The sequence below is a fragment of the Primulina tabacum genome, chromosome 13 (assembly GCF_025594145.1).
Source record: "Primulina tabacum isolate GXHZ01 chromosome 13, ASM2559414v2, whole genome shotgun sequence".
Classification (NCBI taxonomy): Eukaryota; Viridiplantae; Streptophyta; class Magnoliopsida; order Lamiales; family Gesneriaceae; genus Primulina; species Primulina tabacum.
Window position 1 is genome coordinate 10,681,790 of NC_134562.1, and position 9,285 is coordinate 10,691,074.

Genomic DNA, 9,285 nt, shown 5'->3' on the forward strand with positions numbered 1-9,285 from the left:
GAGCCCATTTATAGTTTACTTGATTTGACTCAAGCCCACTAGTTAAATAATTATTTTCAATTGGGCTCTACAAGGTCCAATGTTATTTAATTAATTCAACACTTGAATTAATTTAATTATTTGGACTCTACTAAGCCCACTAGTGTTTAATTAATTCAACACTTGAATTAATTTAATTTAGTACATAATAATGTTTATGAAAATTACAATTTTCAAATACATTATTCACTTGGCCTACTTTTAATTTAGGAACACATTCATAAATTAAAGTTTACATTTCTCTCATAGAAGTCATACTTCTATTTTTCTTTACGCTTATAAACTCATTTATAAGCCGTTCAACACATTGAACTATTTTACTTCTCAACGGGATCTAAAAAGCTAGTACTTGTGTGGCCCTCAATGGTTCACTGATACAACTAGCCGTGGGTTCACATCTCCATGTGATTTGGACTAAACATGTCCTTATTTGAGCATACCCCAATTGCTTCATTCTTACTTATCAACTCCTTGATAACAAGAACGTCAGAACTCAAGTCTCATAGTACCCAACCAATCATGTTAAACGCCTAGCAGCATCGCTTACATGATTCCCTAGGTATCAAGTGATAGTGCCTGCAAGAACCATTCTATTATGATTAGCGTACAGTACGGTCCCTTCAACTCATATATCCCAACCGATTCGACAACCATTGGTATATCGAGAGTTGTCAATGAATCGATAATATGTGTCATGTCGTAGTTGCATCGATGGTGTAATCTATGAAACCCATTTCATAATTACCACCATACTCTGATCAGAGATTTCAACCTACATACACATGATAACACATAGGATATCCATACCCGAAGGTAAGCGGTGAATCCACGACTACAATGCATCGACTCCTATATGTTTCGACAGAACACCCAACCTTGTCACCTGATGACCCCATGAGAGTCGGTAAACAAGTCAAAGTGTAATTCTAGCACATAGAGTCTCAATGTTGTCCCGGGTCATCAGGACTAATGGTGTACAACCATAAACTAGGACTTTTCCACTCGATAAGTGAGAACCACTTGGAAAGTCCTTTTATGGAGGGTTGTTCAGTGCACTCTACAAGGAGCACCTATCTGCATGTTCGGACATAACAATGTCCTCTACCAATGAAACATGGTACTCACATCGCAGATACTAGTCTCGAACTCGAGCGGCCTATATCCATCTTAGTGGCGGCTGAATCGACTAGGAACCGTTTAGAATATACAGTATTACAAATATGAGTTTATGATACTCATCATATGAGCATCTCATATTCTTTTTACTATTTGTATATTCAAGGGCTTTATCTATGCAACTAGCATGGGTATACAGATAAAGAAGTGCCATAACAATAAATTCAAATATTATTAAAATAAACACTGTTCATACATAGAGTTTAATCATGAACCCTCGGCTAACACTTGGCTCGATGGGCACCTACTCTAACACTCACAAGAGTCCAAAAATATTTCACAAAACACATGATGAATGTATCGAGTGATTTCCGACTGGTTTTCTGGAAAAAGAGGCACTTTGGAAAAAAAAGGCGCAGTCATACATGAACAAGTGGATTAATTGTTGAAGGTCGGACATATTGAAGAACTACAATCCTCGAGCTAGTTATCTAATGTTCTTCATGTACCCAAGTCTCAAGGGTTGGAGGATGTGCATACACTTTTGGAACCTACCCAAGTCTCGAGGGTTGGAGGATGTGCATATATTTTGGAACCTTAATTGAGCATGTACAAAGGATTGTTACCCTCTCCCTCAGATTGATCAATTAGTTTATTCTATAGCGGAACTCAAGCTCATATGCTTCCTAGATGTTTACCAAGGGCACCATCAAATCCTCTTGGCCGAGCGAAACAAGGGCAAAGTGAGCTTCATCACATCGGACGAGACTTTTTGTTATGTTTTCATGTAATTGGTCTTGAGAATGATGGGGCTACCTACAAAAGGATCATGGATAAAATGTTTAAAAATCAGATCATTTGGAATGTGTAGATGCAAGTTGATGATATCATGGTTAAAGCAAAGCATGAGATGAATTTATAAATTATCTAGAAGTGAAAAATGGGCTCTCAGGTAGTGATTTTTAGATCGAGCATAATATAGAAGTCACGGCCTTGATAAATGAAGGATATTGGATGTAAGATCCAAAATTAAGACGACGTAATCCAACGGCATGTAAATCTAGGAATTCTGAAAAATGGTTAATTAAATTATTTTAACTGCTTAATTGATTATGTGATATGCATGATTATATGTTAAATAGGATTTTATTGTCATTATGCATAAAAATTGTATTTCTAAGGATTAATCAAGTTGCGATCAAAGAACGGAGACCGATGGCTGAATAACGAAAAATGTTTTTATTAAATAATTGTATTTAATTATTTAAAATATGATTGTGGGTTTTCCTTATTTTTGAAAATGAGGGGTTTTGATGTGATTTAATACGCCGGGACGTATATTTTATCAAGGTTGGTTTTTTCAACAAAAATACGAACTTTTTGGCAACCCGGCTATTTAATTCACAAACTATTTTTACCAAAACTATTTTAATATTCTAATTAAATCCTAATTGAGACTAATGGGCCTAAACTATGCTTAATAGGCCTAAGCCTTAATTAGTGAATTATTTACTATATAATATGTTAAAAATCCCCCCAGACCCTATTAAATGTCACGCCCACAGTTCTGAAATTTCACACCATATACACGACACACACAGCACCTTATTTGGAAGAAATTTTCGGAGGAAGCTAAGGAGAATTCAAGCCAAGGTCTTGTCCGTTCTTCGTCCTCGTCAACGATTAATCGTGCGTTGATAACGCAAAGGCACGCCTATTCCTTCCTTCAAAACATCATCACACCATATTATTTTTTTTATGCATGAAAACATGGAAAAACAAGTGTCATCTATTGGTATTTTCGTTTTTGTATATACCATGAACTTTCGAGCAAGGTTTTGATTCCCAAATTCAAGTTTTTGGTATGTTTTGAGGGCTGCCATGATGTAAGATTTGATTAAGCATTGTTCTACATGAACTAAGACTGCTAAAACATCACCTAAACACCACACACGAACCTGGACACAATCTGTAAGTAACTTGCTGTCAAGGGAAACAAGGGGGTTCGGTTATGGGTTCCATGGCTCGGCTTGGTCATGGCTTCTGTCCAGGGCTAGCCAAGGTCACGAGGGAGTCAGAGGAAGAGTCCTAGCCACGCTAGGACTCGAGCTAAGTGGGCTGGGAGGAGTCCTTGTTGACAAGGACTCCCACCCGAGTGTTGGTAAAGCATCCTGCGCAGGTTTCAGAAGTTTGTGCAGGGAGAAGGGGCTCGGCCAGGGGGCTTGGGCTGGGCTAGGTCGACTCTTCAGGGTCCTAGGAGGGTGCTTAAGGGCCTGGGCAGGGGCTGTGGGGGCTTGGTTGGCGGTTGGTTCAGGAAGACGTGAGATATGCATGGCAGCAAGTGCTGCGCGTGATGTTGCTGTCTTGTTTCAGTGCTACGTGCGTGGGTTCTGGTGGTTGGGTTGGTCTGGGCTTGGTCTGGGCGTGGTCCAGGGATGGTCAGGGTTAGGTGGGTTCGGTGGTTAAGGGTTGGGAGGAGTCCTGGCCTAGATAGGAGTTCAATGGTTCAAGGACACTACACACACACACATGCAGAAACATGGGTCGACTTCCAGCAAGAATTTGAGCGGGTTAGAGTCATGTTTTGGGGCTGGGCTTGCTCAGTAGTGTCCCTAGATGGGTTGGCTTGGTTTTGGCTCGAGGCTGCTTGGGCATGGCTCGGGTAAATTAGGAGATAGCTCGGTGCGTTCGATAAGGTGTCAAAACGAAAATAATAAAGCTAAATTTAAATCCAAGGGTCCACGGGAGTGGCTCACGACTTGGAAGGGTAGAATAAATCATAAAAAGGTTATGTTTAAAATTTGGGATTTAAAATAACGAGTTTTGGATTTATTCGAAATTTAATCGCCGCGTGAAACGCTAATTAACGAGTTAATTGAAACGCTTAGTTTTAAGCCTTATAAAATTATGAAAAATTAGGGTTAAGAATAATTATTATAAGACTAAGTTCTAAATTTGGGAATTTTATAATAAGGTTTGGTATAATTCGGGATTAAAATGCATTAATACGTCACATTTAAAGATTAATTTAAAAGTTATCGAATTAAGCTAAATAAAAATATGAGAAAATTCATGTAAGCTTAAATAATTATTTGGGACATGTTAGTGTCAATGAAATTAAGAAAATGTCTAAAACGGGAAATTTTACATCCAGGGGTAAAACGGTCTTTTTACACCTAGAAATTAGTAAACGTCATGGCAGTGCCCTAAATGCTATTTTATATGCTAATATGATTATTTTTATGATTATGGATGTTTATGAATTTTTATATGTTAATATGTCAATTTTAAATGTTGATGAATTTTTAAGATGTTAACACGTTTATTTTAAATGTTTACGGATTTTTAATCTGTTAAAAATGTTTATGAATTTTTTTGATTTAAATTGGACATTTAAAAGATATGTTGCATGCTTGGTTTCAAAATAAAAATGATATTATATGCATGTTTTTATTAAGTAATGATAACGTGTTGAAGGATGTGAAGGGATTGTGACTACTGAATATGTTGGAAATATCGTGAGGGTTATGGTCCCAGTGGGAGCCCGACGATCGTGTTTCCTTGGATACGGATACCAATACGTGATACGAATACGAATACGTGATACGAATACGAATATGTTAATACGTTGGCCAAGGCCCAATTGACGGGTGAGAGTGTCGCTGGTGTCCCCGCCGCCCAGTACTGTGGTTACATGTAGATGGATCCATCGCCCAATACGATTAAGAATACGAGTCACAATCACGATCTGAATTCAACAAACACGAGCATGAACATGAACATGAACATGAACATGGATACGAATATGGACATGAACACGTATATGGATATGATATGAATATGTTTATGTGATATGTTTAAGATTTTGAAAACGTTTAAGTTTAAAGTTATGCATTGTCAAGAAAATGATATTTTAAGTACAAGTATTTTTCACTGTTATATGTTAACTGTATTATGTATTACTTGTTATCAAGGATAGGACGTGTTGAGTCTTAAGACTCACTAGGTGTGTATGATGCAGGTGATGTAAATAACTATGATATTGGAGGCCTTGACGAGTGACTTGCTGGACTGTCGGTGCACATAACCCGAGGACCAGCGCTTCTATTTCCGCATTTAAGTTTATGATTTTAAGTTAAAGATTTTTACGACATTTTATTTATGTTTTTGAGAGATTTTGAGAGGTTTAGTATGGGCTACACTTTTCAACATTTATTACTTTCTAGGTTTAGTAAAACGATTTATGATTTCATTTTATGACTATTGCAGTTGATTTTTAAAATGCTAATTGGTTGATGTTTATTTTTAAATGGTAAAATATTTTCTTGGGGTAAAAGTATATATATGGCTGAGAAATCGAGTTTTAAAAAAAAATTAAAAATTCTATTATTTTTTAAGAAAACGTATAAGCAGACGTTTCATTGGAGGTATGACACTTACCTGTACTTCCTGTATGGGATTCTTCCAAGTGGTCAGTACAAAAGGCGGGAAATCAAAACAAGAGCTATGTGCTTTGTGTTATTAGATAAAGTTCTGTACATAAGATCATTTTCCAGACCCCTCCTTAAATGCTTGGGAAGGGATGAATCTTATTATATCCTATGTGAGATTCATGAAAACCGTTGTGGGAACCACTTGGGCAGCATAACTTTAGCTTGGAAAAACTTTCTATACCACTATGAAGAAGGACATTGTGCTTTTGCTAAAAGCGTGTAACGTTGCAAGGAACATGCTAATCTGTAGGGGTAACCAGCCAACTGATGAAGGTCATCTCTCATCCAACTCTTTCTATCAATGGAGCCTGGTCATCGTTGAACCTTTTTCGATCGCACCGAGTCAGTATTTTTTTTATTGGTAGTTTGTGCTTATTTTTCTAAATAGGTGTAACCAAAACTTTCGGCTCGGGTCACGGAGAAGGAAGTGCTGACTTTCCTATGTAAAAACATTGTTTGTCACTTAGAAATTCCAAGGAGACTTATTTTTAATAATAAAAGGAAATTTTGTGGATCTAAAATATAGTCTTGGTGCAAAAGATTAAATTAGAACATTAGCCTCCCTCAGTGGCGTACCCACAGAGACAAGTACAAGAGACTAACTGATCGATTTTTCAGATGTTAAAGGTCGGGATCATGTCGGCCAAAGGAAAATGAGTGGACGAGCTCTTGAGTGTCTTATGATTCTATCGTACCACCGAGCGAACAGTAATGGGAGAAACACCTTACAACATGGTATATGGTGGGGAAGTTGTCTCATCTGTCGAAATTGGTCAAGACTGCAGACGGATAATGAAGTATGGCCTAGATAATGAGAATGTACAAATGGTTGTTACCCTCTCTTCCGGATTAATCAGTTAGTTTATTCTACGGCTGAACTCGAGTTCTTTTGGTTCTTAAATACTTACCAAGGGTACTGTTGATGAAACTTAAAATTAATAATTTATTATATGTTAAAACCTGTATTTTAAAATTTAAATTTCATTAAAATTATAAAATTATGTTATTTTAGTATTGTTTGTTTATATTTAATTGTCTTACTAAATATGTTTTATTTTCAGGTTTTCTACGTGTTGGTAAAATAATGATAACTCAAGCTAGAAAATCAAATAGAGGTGACTCAAACATGTTTGGAATACTTGAGAAATTATCTACAACTTTGCAGAAGACATGATTGCCTAAAAAGTTAATTAAGATGATCAAATTGTGCAAATATCAAAAGGAGGACAAATTTACTTTTACTATGACTATCATATAGTAAAAAAATCATAACTATTTCAATATTTAACCAAATGAGGTGAACCAAGTGGCCAAATTCATCTACAGACAATTCCCCACATGTTTGCCGTTTTGAGCAGAGTCAAATTCGGTGATTAAAGTTGTGGAACAAAGCATTGAAAGAAGGGACATGGAATTGAACTTGGAGGAGACAAAGAATACTATTGCAACTACATGGCATTAATAAAAATTTTGACCCTTTCTCTCATTTGGCCTATAAATAGAGGCCTTGTGCTAGCTTGAGAATCATTCTATCTCATTGTAAAATATAGTGTGAGTGTGTATCAAAGTTCTAAGTTCCAATATATTTTCTTTCATGTTCTCAACTATGAGTGATATTTTATTGTTGATCAAAAGTAAGCTTATGCCAAGCTAAATCTATTATGTCAAGGTGAATAGGATGCATTCTTGGTGAAGTAAGATTGTTTATATTTTGTATATTCTTTCTTTATTTCTTTTCATTTAGCTAACTTATTTTTATTGTAGGTATAAAAATGAATTATTTGTTGTTATCAATTTACATCAAATGCTTGATACCATTAAAGTGGTTATCTTGATTTCTTGTTTAATTTTGATGCAATAAATATTTCATTACTTATTATTTTATATATATATATATATATTTATATAATAATATCATAATATTTCATTTAGACGATAGCGTGGCTCTGCCGGTTGTTCTAAATTAAATATTATGATTTAATACTAACATCTAACAATCTAACATTTACTTTATCGCAACTAACTTTTATTTTTTGCATCTAACTTTTATTTTCTCGCAACTAACTTTTATTTTCCGCAACTAACATTTACTTTATCGCAACTAACGTTTACTTTACCGCAATTAACTTATTAAATCAATATATTTCATTTAGGCAATAGCGTGGCTCTGCCGGTTGTTTTAAATGAAATATAATGATTTAATTTAACATTTACTTAATGCAATTATTTATTTATATAGTTATAATTATAATCATAGGTACCATATATAAAATATCGGTTAATTCGGTACTTTCTATAGTGGGAACTATATTATATTATGTGTGTGTTTAATTTTCTTGGAACCATTATTTATGGTGGTTTCTTTTGTTTTACTTTTAGTTAAACAATATTACATGAACCAAGAATAAATCATCAACCCTTGACAAAATTTATAATTTGTAAACTTCATTCTGCATTTGGTAATCTATAAATTAATAAATTTAAACTCAAAATAACCTCTCTAAGGATCGATCTCGTACTTACGAAATATATTACTTGCAGACAACCTACACTTGGGTGAATTATTATTTAAGTAGTAGCAAGTTTTTGGCGACGTTGCCGGGGAGGTATAAATTAAGTTTATATTTGTTAATTATGTTTTATTTATAAGTATTGTATTGTTTTTTTTTTGTATGAGTATTTGGAGTCGAAAAAAAAGTGGTAGACTTATTCGAGTATCTGAAAATAATTTAAACATGGATGATAATTCAAATAATCAAGATAATGATAATAATAATAATAATAATAATAATAATAATAATCAAGAACATGATCAATTAAAAACACTTAGGCACCATATGAACCCTATTAGAACTAGTGCCCCATCTTGTTTAGTTTTTCCTCCTGATGCATCTAATTTCAACTTCAAACCTCAAATTATTCACCTTTTACCAAATTTTCATGGCTTAGATTCTGAAAATCCATATTTGCATCTAAGAGAATTTGAGGAAGTTTGTAACACTTATAATGATCAAAATTGTAGCATGGATATAGTTCGATTAAAGCTTTTCCCTTTTTCTTTAAAAGATAAAGCTAAAACATGACTACAAAATTTAAGATCAAGTTCAATAAGATCATGAGAAGAAATGCAACAACAATTTCTCAAAAAGTTTTTCCCTTCCCATAGAACAAACTCTTTTAAAAGACAAATTACAACTTTTTCTCAAAAACAAGGAGAAACGTTTTATCAATGTTGGGATAGATATAAAGAATTACTTAATACATGCCCACATCATGGTTTTGAAACATGGAGAATAGTTTCTCACTTTTATGAAGGTCTAATACCTAAAGATAGGCAAATGATAGAATTCATGTGTAATGGAACTTTTGAAGATAAAAACCCAAATGAAGCTATGGAATATTTGGATTCATTAGTAGAAAATGCTCAAAATTGGGATAATATAGGCACAATAGAACCACCAACAACTAAAAACAACAATTCAACAAATGGGGGTGGTATCTATAATCTTAAAGATGATATAGATATTCAAGCTAAACTTGCATCTTTAGCAAGAAAAATTGAGTCATTAGAAATGAAAAAGAGTGGTCAATTAAAAAGTATTCAAGAAATTGTTTGTCATATACGTGATACACATGA

At 34.4% G+C, this 9,285-nt stretch overlaps 1 non-coding gene across 1 annotated transcript; it reads right to left on the bottom strand.

The window, feature by feature from the left end:
• Positions 1–8,817: 8,817 nt before the first annotated feature.
• LOC142523521 (small nucleolar RNA R71) lies at positions 8,818–8,928 on the bottom strand. Its single transcript, XR_012814710.1, has one exon. It is a non-coding gene; the product is annotated as a small nucleolar RNA R71 (small nucleolar RNA).
• Positions 8,929–9,285: the final 357 nt, after the last annotated feature.